The following is a 13,098-nucleotide window of genomic DNA, read 5'->3' as shown; positions in this document are numbered from 1 at the left end:
GACACGTGCGTCTACTACTTCATCCAAGGCAACAAGATTCTCATCGTGGCCGTGTACGTGGACGATTTATTGGTGTTCGCCAACGATGACGACATGGTGACAGAGTTGAAGAAGCAGCTGATGACACAATTCCAGATGAAGGATCTGGGGTATGCGGAGCAGGTCCTAGGAATGCGCGTTACGCAAACCGATGGAAGGATTACCTTGGACCAGGAGAAGTACATCGAGCAGCTGTTAGAACGGTTTGGAATGGTCAACTGCAATCCCGTTTCAACACCGTTCGATTCATGCCAGAAGTTGACGAAGGACATGTGCCCGAAATCGTCCGATGAAGCCGAAAGGATGTCAAAGGTACCGTTTTGGGAGCTTGTTGGTGGGCTACAATTCCTTGCACAATGCACACGACCAGACGTATCATTCGCGGTCAACGCAGTCAGCAGCTTCAATAGCAACCCGGGAGAAGCCCATTGGACGGCAGCCAAACGCATACTCAGGTATCTGAAAGGAACAAAAGATATGAAACTCGTATATGATAGCGACAACGTAGAACAGTTCCACGGGTACTCGGATGCAGATTGGGGAAACGATTCGGAAACCAGGCGATCCGTAACAGGATACGTGTTTCTGCATGCGGGCGGAGCAGTTGCATGGAGTTGCAGAAGGCAACCAACAGTGGCTCTATCCACAACAGAAGCGGAGTATACGGCTATCGCAGCGGCTGGACAGGAAGCTCTCTGGTGGCGCTCATTCCGAGCAGAGCTAAGCGGAGTCAACACGTCTGTCCAAATGAATTGCGATAATAGGAGCGCAATCTGTTTAGCTGAAAAAGAAGTAGGATACTCGGCGCGGACCAAACACATTGATTTGCGTCATCATTTTATCAAGGAGCAGTTGGAGCAGAAAACTATTGTCCTTCAACATGTTTCTTCCGATCAACAATTGGCAGATGCCTTGACAAAATCAGTTCCATTTCCGAAACTTCAGGAAGCAAGGCGTTTACTTGGGGTTTATTGAATTCAGGGTTAAGAGGGGATGTTAATCATAGTAACCCTTGAATTATGTTAGCTGTAATAAATCATTCTAGTTTGTCATACCGTTGCAACCACACGTGTTTTCCTTTAGTAACGATTGTGATGAACCCTAACACATTATTTCTGGAGCTCGATTTGAAAAGGTCGTAAGTAACAAAAGTAAATAAATCATGCTAATTTCACCATTAGGTAGATTCTACTCAGCTTAATATGTGGTTAAAATATCATTTCGATATGATATTTCTTCAAAAATAAATTAAAAGTTAACACTTCGACGTAATTAACGAAAACTAGAAACAGTGCAAATTTGTTCATAAGGTGCGCATAAGGTCGAAAGTAGCAAAAATGACTAAACCCGAAAAATCGTGTATTCGACCTTTTGTCGACAAAGGTCCCATGAGCGACAGCTGTCAAAATAAATGGAAAAGTTTATACGACGCACCTGTAATATTGATTCTGCCTCGTTTAACAGTTTTTTTGCACCATGTTAATCCACCCATTCATTGCTTGGTAAGTTTCTCATAGATAAAACATTGTTTCAGTGTAATAATGTTTCTTTTACAGATGCTGCGATTCTCCGAAAACAAACCGTTTGGTTTGCCTATGGAAAGACCTCAACTGAAGACCCGCCAGATCGCAGCTTTGTTATCTCTTCACTTGATGGTTCCAGTGGAGAAACAGCATCGGGATCGATTCCATGGATGAGAATGAGCATCCATTCGCCATCCAACCTTCAAGCGAATCAGTGTATTCCATGGCAAAATCGGTCCGCACCGGCTTGGCACCTGGAAACATCAATGGATCATTCTTCCCATGCCAATCAATCCCTTCGTCTTTCCTGACACGTCTTCATTCGTTGAATCACCAGCTTCGTCAGACGATAGCCCAGGCCTTGAAACCGAGTCCATAAAAACGAGTTATGGAGAGTTGACTGTTGTACTAAATTCGGTTTTTGTTTACTAACTACTAAACAGCTCGAAGATTTATTATCAAAAACTATTTTTTGAAATGTGTTAACTTATTTCTAGAGGGCCGATAGTCTCTTCTATTTTCTGTTTCATATTCCGAAAGCTTGCAGTCAAACCTCTGTAAGTCGATATTGAAAGAACAATAGACTCATGGAACAGTGGTATTCTATGGGAAGCTGTTTGAAGGAACCATCATAGTAACCATGATTCTTGTGGTTTCACGATTCGGTATCGACTCATGGAGGTTTGGCTGTTTGGTCTCATCGTTCATGAGGGATTCATTTTTCTTTCGGTTTCTAATCGAGCGGATATCAACGATGCATAACCCGGTCAACCATTTCTTCAATTTTCTTCACATTTCTTTATGTCGAGCTTTAAAGGCGCTCATATAACAAATCGATAGCGATCGTCATCGATTCATAAAGAAATTTAACGCTCATTAAGTAGCATCGTGAAATGTTGATACAGATTTTTATCAAAATTTCGAGACCAAAATCTCCTACTTTATCGACTTGCAAAAAAAAAAATTGATCGTGAACCAAAACATTTGTGGAGATCTACACGCACCTTGTCAATTTGTTTATGTTCATGATGAACTTTTTTGTCACTTGTTTTAATTGAGATTTGAACTCTAATGATACGGGAAATCGGAGGATACTTACCAACTAAGCCAAACTTTATATTATAACTAAGGGTGGCAGAAAGTATTCATAAACTATTGATTCATTTGCAGTTCAATACAGGGTAAGAGTTGGCCTCAAGAATAGCCAGAACTCTAGCTGCAGGCATGCTTACTGCCGAAAAATATTTGTAATAATACCTACTGGTTAAATAGCATCCTTCTGGTAATACGAATGGCGATAATCCGCAATGCTTTGGATCTGAAAATAATGATTTAAAAGAGTCGAGGAGAATCATCATTGGTCTCAAATAGTTTGATCTTTGCAAAATCAAAACATCGAAACCTGTCATACGATGTACCAGAATATCTTTACGCTGATTTACGAAATGATATTGAATGATAATGATGCCTCGATATTGAATGATAAAGGTGCCTCGATACCAAGCTTAATTTTTCGTTGTCAATTTATGACGTTACTTTGGCATCATTCGTGTCACATTTTCCGATGAATATTCATAAAGGTAACTGAAGATCCACCGATAAAAGATGATTGAACGAATTTTAGTACCGTTTCGTTGAAGATTTATATCGTATGCTTGATAAAGGAAGTTACTTATGAAGTGTTATGGATCGATGAAGATACTTAAATAAACGTAACAAAATTATCAATAAAGTAAAAACGACAGAAATCTATATTATTGGATAAAGATATTTAAAGTAGCGCATAGGATGGTTGACCGGGAACTTTTGATGTCCCCCAAAAGATCCTCCCTCGATGGATCCACAACTACTCCATGGAGTTGGTGCAGTAACTGGCAGACTTCGATGTATGGTACGCGAATTCGACATAGTAGCGTTCCACAAGGCAAACAGCAAACGTTTAACATGGCAAAAGCGAAATGCGTTGTGCTAACTGCAAATTAATCGGAGAAATTCACTATTATATTGAGATGAGAATACAACGGTGGCCGGTGGGTCGTATGTGCTTCACTGGCCATCATTCAGTCCGATCGTATTTTGACGTATGGACATTTTCAGATGTCAAACGTCTGAACGTGCCCGTACGATGTGCAATGGTGACAAGCGTTAGGTCGCATCGATTAGGTCGAATGAACTTCAAACAATCTCAGATAGACGGAAAACTTTTTTATGCACGTAAATAAAAAAATAGTGTATTTTTATCATTTTGTTCAATGGTTTAATAGAAGGGATTACGTTTTGTGTCTTGATACGTATATTATGTACTTTTGAGCTTTTTGTTTAAAATAGGAATTGAATTTCGTTTGAAAAACTTCGTGGTGAGTTATCTCAGATAGTCAAAAATGTCACATTCGACCTTTTTGAATTAAGCTCCAGATTTACTTCTAGACTGCTCTCAATAATATACAAACCACAAATTATTGAGATCATCGTTATAAGTCTAAATTTTTAGTTTCATACTCGTGGTTTAGAAGTGGAAAAAATTAAACTTAATTTTTGTTATTGATTATCAAATCCAATGTTGTCTATAATAAATTTCCAATATTCCTAACACTGAAATTAATCTAGATAAGTGAAAACTGATCTAGATCAGTTTTATCTTTTGATAGGTGCGTCCTAGCGAAAAACTTTCTTCTGCAGAGTTGTTCATTGAGGCAATTTTGACATTTCTTCGCAAGATACTTACACTCTATCACTGACGTAGATTACGATACATGACAATTTAGTAAAAACAGTCAAAAATCGATTTTGACCATTTTTTTTATACAAAAATATGTTTAAAAATATTTTGTCATCAAGTATTAGAAGCTTAACTATAACAAAGTAAATTTACATCATTTACTAGCAAAATTTTCATATTTAATTATGTTTTTGATAAAAACAGTCTAAAAATAGTGTTTTACAAAATCCAGGATAACTCATGAAGCGGCAGATGACGGCAGCTATTTTTTTGTATACGACTAGTCAAGAACATAAGTTTCATTGTCCTGAAGAAAGAAAAGTGGGGCCACGTGGGGCTTTTTTGTCGTTGTGGTTTGGAAATTTGATGAAAATATGTTAAAAAATGCTTATATGTGAGAAACTTTTCATGAATTTATATTTTTCAAATGTATTTCTGAATCATATTGCATGTTGACGAAGTGATTTGAAAAAGTCATCACCAAACTGGTATCGTATAATATGGCTGTAGAAAGTTTTGGTCGGAGTAAGTGAAATAACGCCCGAAATCTCTTCAAATCGATTTATTTGTTAACTTTACACAGCGATAAAAAATGACGCACGGCGCGAGCGATCTCGTCAAACTAAGAACTGATCATAACGGAAGTAGCAAAAACACAGTAAAAAGTTTTTCTTTATTTCGGGGTAGAGGGATAACCCATTCGCCCCACACGGCCTTTCCTGACTTCACTTCCGGCCCGGAAGTGCCCACGGCTTCACACAGTCTCCAGCGGTTGTTGTTCTCTTCGGGCCTTCCGCTTCATCGTCGAGCTTCCGAACTTCGTACCGGTCGTTTGGCAAAACGCCAACGTGTTTGAACCATTCATCAGGTTTCGCCACAGACAGCTTGGTCAACATCGGTATTATGATTCGGTGCACCCTCTCAACTTGACCGTTTCCTCGAGGGACACCCGTAACGATCGTGTGCAATTTAATGCCCTCTTCATCGCAAAACTTGTTGAACTGTGTCGATGTGAACGCAGCTCCGTGGTCACAAATAATACGCCTTGGGTTCCCAAAAACGTCGGTAATGATACGGAGTTTTTTGATCACTTCATCAGCAGACGTCGACTTTGTGGCGAACAACCAAACAAACTTGGAAAAAGCATCGATCACGGTCAGGATGTAATTATACGATTTTCTAGTGGACGGCATTGGACCTAGATGATCAATGTGGAACGTATCCATCGGTACGTCACCTTTGGGAATCGGTTGCAGCTCACTTTCCGGCTTTCCTCTCTTCTTTTCGCCAACGATGCAGGGAACGCACGCCGCGATGCACCGTTTGATTTTCTGCTCGATGCCTGGAATGTAGTAATCGGCATCAATCCTCTCTGTCGTCTTCTTCACACCGAAGTGTCCTTTCTCGTGCGCCGATCGAATCACCTCCACCTCCATAGCTTCTGGTACGAACACACGTCGGTTTCCATCCTTCTCCTTGTAGAGAACCCCATTCGACACGGAGTAGCCCTCAACGGTTCCTTCCTGTTCCAGAGCTATTTTGATTGCTTTTACCATCTCGTCGTCGTCTTGAGCAGCACGCATCTTCGCACTCACAGCAGCAGATATAGGCAAAACGTTTGCCCTCGACAGCGCACAGTGGCACATGGCCGGACAAAACCTCAAAAATTCATTTTCTCAAAATCACTCGTTAATATTTTTTATAGACTTCTGTATCATTCAGTGATGGTCTCTCAAAATTTGAAAGTGATATGTTTTGTTTTCGATTTTTGGCAGCATCGTAAGTGCGGGAAAGTCAGCAATATTGGACTGCTTAAAATTCATCAACTATGGTTTACCTATCAAACTTCAAACAGCTGTATCTCAACAAAATCATAACCGATTTAAGCTCATCAGGTTTCATTTAAAAGCATAGGCTTAAGCCTTTGATTGGACTATAATGATATAATTTTTAACAAATTGAGTTGTTAGTTGTAGCAAAAAATGTTCATCGCAATCTTTCTCCAAAATTTTGATAAGTTTTCAAAGCTTCGTCCGTTTTATGTAAAGTGCTTTCGTAAAATAAGTCACTCACTATGAAGCAGCAAATCTTCCATACTTTCTGAGGTGCAACAGTTTTTCTTGCCCCTCTTTGCCCCTAGAGAAGAAAATTTCCTTTTCGATTTTTATTACAATTTATCTATTTCATCATTAAAATCAGTATAATGTGACATAACCCATTTAAAACTTCACTGAATTTACTAATAGGAACTTAAATATGTATCTCTTGTTCAGGTTTATGAACAAATTTTTTGAATTACAACCCATTGTTTTGTAATAATAGCCTTTTTATTCGATTGGATGAAAAGCATAATGTGGACAAATTTCACTAGCAAATCGAATTCTCAATTTGACAATTATTTTCAGCGGGATGATATCAGGTATCCAAGATAATTAATAGATTACCATTATCAAGCGATTCGGGACGTATTTGAGGTTTTGTCCGACCTTTGTATGAAGGCCCGCCACTGTGCAGCGCATCAACGTGGGGCATCTTGTCTCCAGATCGGTGTTCGACATTGTAATCAAATTCTGCCAAGATTCCTGCCCATCTTGCAACTCTAGCATTCACCCTCTTCTTCAGCATGGAATCCTTGAACGCCATGCAATCGGTTACGATTTTAAACTTACGACCCAGCAAATAGCAACGGAACTTTTTAACAGATTCGATCACTGCTAAAGCTTCCAAATCGTACGAGTGATAATTTTGTTCAGCCGGGGTCGTCAAACGGCTGTAGTAGTAGCATGGGTGAAACTCACCGTCATCGTCGCAACGTTGCATCAAAATACCTGCTAGGGCCATCTTGCTGGCGTCTGTGTGGACCTCCGTCTCCACATCCGGTTGGAAGATTCGTAGAACTGGATAACTAGCAAGGATATTCTTGATCCTGTCAAAAGACGCTACAGCTTTCTCGTCGAAGACAAAAACACTCTCTTTCTTCATTAGGTTGGACAGCGGACGTGCAATGTCGGCAAAACACGGAACGAACTTTCTAAAATAGCTTGCCAACCCGTAGAAACGTTGCAGCTGCTTCACGTTAATCGGCTGGGGAAAATGCTTCACCTTCTCGATTTTCCCTGGAGCGGGCTCCACTTGCCCATCGTACACAGTATAGCCGATGTATTCAACTCGACGTTGGAGAAACACACACTTTTTCCAGTTGAACACCAGTCCGCCTTTTTCCGCAACACTCATCACTTTCTTCAACAGTTCGAGTCCATCTTCTTCCGTCTTGGAGGGAATAATCACATCGTCCATGAACACTACTATTGTGCCATCGATTATCAAGTCTTTAAACACATCACTGATGAACCGTCCAAACGCATTGCCGCTTGTGCACAAACCGAACGGTGCACGCAGAAATTCGTACTGCCCTTCACTAGTGACGAAGGCAGTGTACTTCCTGCTACTCTCTCCCACTGGCACGTGAAAGTAGGAGTTTTTCAAATCTAGCGTAGTGTAAACTCGAGCGTTTGCCAACTGATCAATTTGCTCTTCAACATTCGGCATCGGGAAATTGTCACGGATCACCTTTTTGTTCACTTCGCGAAAGTCAACACAAACGCGGCGCGAACCGTCCTTCTTCGGAACTACTACCACTGCACTGGCATATTCGCTTTCCGACGGTTGAATGATACCATTATCGAGCCACTCGCTCATTTGCTTTCGCACAATCTCCTTTTCCAACGGAGCAAGACGTCGGGGGCATTCACGCACTACATCGTTATCTGCCAGCTTAATCGACAGAGGATTTTTCGCGGTCACAGTGGTATCCGGTTTGTACTGCTCGATAATCTTCATCACGTCCGATCGATACTGATAGGGTACCGTTAGTTCATTCTCATCGTACTCTTCGATCCGTCGGATCCACTTCACATCTTCTTCTTCCGTGGCTTTGGGCGGATATTTTCGTACACGCACACCATCCGGGGTGATCGAGTAATTTACACCATCGAGAAAGTCCATACCGATCAGCACTTGCATGTCGATTGCATTTTGAGGCACAACGTAGAAACGAATTTCAAAATCTTCATCTTCGATTTTTGCGTCCAACACTACCTCTCCGCAAACGATTTCCACCTTCCCACCGTATCCGCGCACTTTCATATCGGATCGTTCCAGCTTGGTGCCACTCTTCTCAATATCCAACCACAAATCCTTCCGCATCAATGTGATTTCACTTCCCGTATCAACAATGGCCGGTACTTCGTAGCCGTTTATTTTCACACTGACGGCCGGTTGAGATTTGTTCACTTTTTCGATCGTGTTTACTTTCGCACTCTTCTTTTTCGTGCTTTGCTCTTCGCCTTTCTTGGCACACTCTTTCGATAGATGCCCGAAACCGTTACACGAAAAACATTTTGGGCCGTCGCCTTTCTGCGGACAATCGCTGGCAACATGCGTAGGATCGCCACAGTTGAAGCAGTGCCGTTTTGCTTCGAATTTCGCCTTCGTGTTTTTCTCCTCTCCTTTCTCACGGCTCTCTCGTTTCTAGCTGGCGCTGAATCGATCGTCGGATCGGTGTTTCTTGACCGATTTCGCCTGTGCTTTTTCGTATGTGAGCAACTTTTCCTTCAGATGTTTGATGGTGTGTGCATCGTACAACATTGAGCGATGGTACTCGTCATCTGTCACGCCGTCGACGATGCATAGAGCTTAGTGACATTTGAACACACGTAGACTAGCATACGCTCGTCATACACAGTTTGTTTTTGTTTTCCTCAAAGAAACTTGCACACCCTTTCCAGACTAATCAAAATGCATATGGAAATATTACCCAATTTGAAAAATTTATACCCGGATTCTGCGTGTTTTTCGAGACAGAGTGCATTGAGACATTGTTTTCCTCTAAGGTTCACAACTACATCTACACTGGGGCACCCATACCATTGGGCGTGAAAACCACTATTCACAGATGCTCGCTTCGTCGAGCTCGATAGCAAGAGCAATCCGTTGCATCTCATAGATGTAATCTCTGGTCGGCTCGGTCGGCTTCTTCTTACGCGCTGCTAGCTGCCGATGCACGTCGCACGCTCTCACAAGAGGTGCAAACTCGGCAATTAGAGCTCTTTTCAACTTTGCGAATGTGCCCACATTGCGCTGGGTGAACACAAATCGTCTCGCGGTTCCGGACAACTTTTTCCGGAGCATAATCAACCTTTGCTCGTCGGTCCAATATGCAGCAGCTGATATTTCCTCAAACTGGCGAATCCACACTTTTACGTCTTGGCCGTCTTCAGCACCGAAAGATTCAATACTGTCCTCGACGTCGCGGAAAGAATACGGTCGGGAAGCTTTGCTCGAAGTCTTCTTGCTTTTCGGTGTCGAGTGCAAAGCTGTGTGGAAAACTCTTCCGGCGTCGCTGCTACTGTTCACTTCGTAGTTTTCGTCGTCGTTGTGGTGATTACCCGCGTCGTCGGATGCACCACTCATGCTGCCGTCGTCGTCAGCAGCGTCGTCGTTTTCGTCGTCGTTGCTGGAAGCGTCGTCTCTGGGATCGTTCTCACCGTCACCAAGGCTGCCGTCGTGCACCTCGTCATTGGTGCTCTGACGATCATCGTTTGCAGGTGTATTGGTGTTATGAGCAACAATTCTCTTCGCCATCTCTGCTTTGCTGCCTCTCGTCGTAAGGCCCAACTTTTTACACTCGCGCTCTAGTCCGACTCTCGTAAATGTGGAACACAAGTTCACCACCGGATCAGCCATCTTGCTTTTTCGGATCAACTTTTTCACAACGTTCAACGACCGATTTTACTATTTTTTCGCGCAGATTTCACGGAAACTCCATCCGGGCTGAGCCCCCATGTAGAAAGTTTTGGTCGGAGTAAGTGAAATAACGCCCGAAATCTCTTCAAATCGATTTATTTGTTAACTTTACACAGCGATAAAAAATGACGCACGGCGCGAGCGATCTCGTCAAACTAAGAACTGATCATAACGGAAGTAGCAAAAACACAGTAAAAAGTTTTTCTTTATTTCGGGGTAGGGGGATAACCCATTCGCCCCACATGGCTTTTATTAAACACAATACTATTACTCTAATAAAAATCAAAGGATAGATAGATAGGTAGATATACATATGGGACAAATTATCTTGAGTTCCGTTTAAAAGTTTATTGGAATACCAGTTAAGAGATGACTTCTTCAAAACACTTCGTCAACATGCAATATGTTTCAGAAATACATTTGAAAAATATAAATTCATGAAAAGTTTCACAAATATAAGCATTTTTTAACATATTTTCATCAAATTTTCAAACCCCAACAACAAAAAAGCCCCACGTGGCCCCACTCTTCTTTCTTCGTGACAATGAAACTTATGTTCTTGGCTAGTCGTATACAAAAAATTAGCTGCCGCCATCTGCCGCTTCATAAGTTATCCTGGATTTTGTAAAACACTATAAGCCATTTTACGAGACGTTCGAATGACGTTTTCTGGCGGGCCGCTCATTGTTGTTGTTCAACAAACTAGCATGATATCTGAATGGCGCTGGTCACATTTTTGTTGACGATGACGTCCCCGTCTCTTTCAGTGCATTTTTATCTACATGTTGTATGTTACCTGTGGATGAAAAATATCTTTCCTGTCTGCCGATTTCAATTTTACATGCGAAAATTAAAAACTTCGTTGCATTGCCACCAGCGCCATTGTTGAATACTCTCCTTTCAAATGCAGCGCTAGAAGAAACGTAAATAAATCGGCCCGCCAGAAACTTTCAAAGCCGGTAAACAAACGGAAACCATATGATTCGAAACGTCTCATAAAATGGCTTATTTTTAGACTGTTTTTACCAAAAATATTATCTAATCTGAAAATTTTGCAAGTGAATGATGTAAATTTACTTTGTTATAGTTAAGCTTCTAATACTTGATGACAAAAAATGTTTTAATATTTTTTTTTATAAAAAAATGGTCAAAATCGATTTTTTGACTGTTTTTACTAAATTGTCAAATATCGTAATACACGTCAGTGATAGAGTGTAAATGTCTTCCGAAGAAATGTCAAAAATGCCTCAATGAACAACTTTGCAGAAGAAAGTTTTTTGCTATGACGCTCCTATCAAAAGATAAAACTGATCTAGATCAGTTTTCACTTATCTAGATCAAATCTGAATGTGTCAAAATATAGTACAAGTTATTCCAAAACACTTTGTCGAAGACACCAAACCTCTAGGGTGCATAACTAGAGTACTAGAGGTTTTGGCCGTCGAAAACAGCGATCTGCCCCAGTGTGCGCCACCTGACCCGAACGACGGGAACCTATGTTAAACTCTGTTTGCCATGTATTGTAATTTTCACGAATGATTAGACTTTCATGACGAAATTGAGAAGCTGCCAAAAATGCCAATAATACATTTTCAAACACCATTTACCTTTCATCCTTGATTTCTGTCACTACCAGTTGGTTTCGACCTTCGACACACCAGCTGGAGGTTAGAACAATGACGATGACTGTAAACATCGGAAGACTAGCTGGTTTTGTTATGTAAACCAGACCAGCTGGTGAGTCGAGAACAAAGAGAAAATGGTAAACACTGAGCCGGCCGGAGTGAACTGTCATGAACATCAGGATAATTGCATGGGCGGCGGGGGTGGCGGTGATCGTAAAGGCAGAGCCGTAGCGTGGCTTCATGGCGCCCTTGGCAAACCTCCATTTCAGCGCCCCTTAATCAAAGCTCAGCAAAAATAAATAAAGTCTGAGCGATTTCTACGAGAATTTTTATGAAAATCGTCAAATGCGTCATAAAAGGTTATATTATTTCCTTGAGATCAGAACATATTAAATTATTGACTAAATCTCCTGCAAGAAAAAATGAGTATTCTTTTATTTTTTAATGAAAATTATCTGAGTACTTTTGAATAATATTTGAAAGATGCATTGACAAATTCTGAAGAAATATAGAGTTTATATAGCTAAGAACAAATGTACAGTTTCTACTAGATGTTTCAAACAAAATTTGTAAATTTTGGTGAAATGCAAATTTTTAAAGAAATTCTCCTGTACATGTCGGACCATTTACTTTCAAGCAGAGTTTTAAAACTTTTCGCTCTGAATAACTGAAAAGAATTTTAGAGCTTATGCCAGAAGTACAACTCGAAAGCCATAGCAATCCTTTACAAAATTATGATTCTTAAACAAAGACCAACCTCATAATAGTAATTGTAAAGGAAAAATTGTTATATTTTCTGAGATATGATAGGATGGTTCAGATTCTTTGGACATTTATAGAAATATCATTTTTCAGGAAATTCATAGAGAAAGCAAGAAAATTCTCTAGGATTTGAAAGTAAATATTTTTATTTGAAATTTTGCGTAGATTTAGTCAAGACATTATTTAAAAGCTTGATTGCAAAACTGCTGTTTGTAAATCAATAAAAACATATTTGTAATATATTGAAGTTTTTAATTTACTTTCAAGGAATTGCTATTACCATTCAAATTGAAAGCATTCTTCACAGTGAGATATCGAAAAATGGAAATATTTACAAAAAATCTAAAGTTTTTTCCAAGATCCTTTACGGTGGAAGAGAAGGTGAATATGGAAAATGTCAATCATGCAAACTTCTTGAAAGGTGATCAAATTTTAACAATAATGTTAATGAAGTAGTCTAAATAGTTACATTCAACTTTTCCACCGCATTTTTTTAAACCAAACGAGTTGAGTTTCAGCTAGTGTAGAACATGTTTACGGTTATCTATATAAATAAAAAAGAAATGGTGTTTGTATGTCACGAAATGGATTACGAACGGGTCAACGGATTTGAATGATTTTTTCT

At 40.3% G+C, this 13,098-nt stretch overlaps 1 long non-coding RNA gene across 1 annotated transcript; it reads left to right on the top strand.

The window, feature by feature from the left end:
* The first annotated feature begins 1,395 nt into the window (after positions 1-1,395).
* LOC110678365 lies at positions 1,396-2,058 on the top strand. Its single transcript, XR_002501527.1, has 2 exons — positions 1,396-1,541; positions 1,596-2,058. It is a non-coding gene; the product is annotated as an uncharacterized LOC110678365 (long non-coding RNA).
* The last annotated feature ends 11,040 nt before the right edge of the window (positions 2,059-13,098 follow it).

The sequence above is a fragment of the Aedes aegypti genome, chromosome 1 (assembly GCF_002204515.2).
Source record: "Aedes aegypti strain LVP_AGWG chromosome 1, AaegL5.0 Primary Assembly, whole genome shotgun sequence".
In the NCBI taxonomy this organism is placed as follows: domain Eukaryota; kingdom Metazoa; phylum Arthropoda; class Insecta; order Diptera; family Culicidae; genus Aedes; species Aedes aegypti.
The sequence above is the reverse complement of the archived record's forward strand: the minus strand, read 5'-3'. Positions and strand labels throughout refer to the sequence as shown.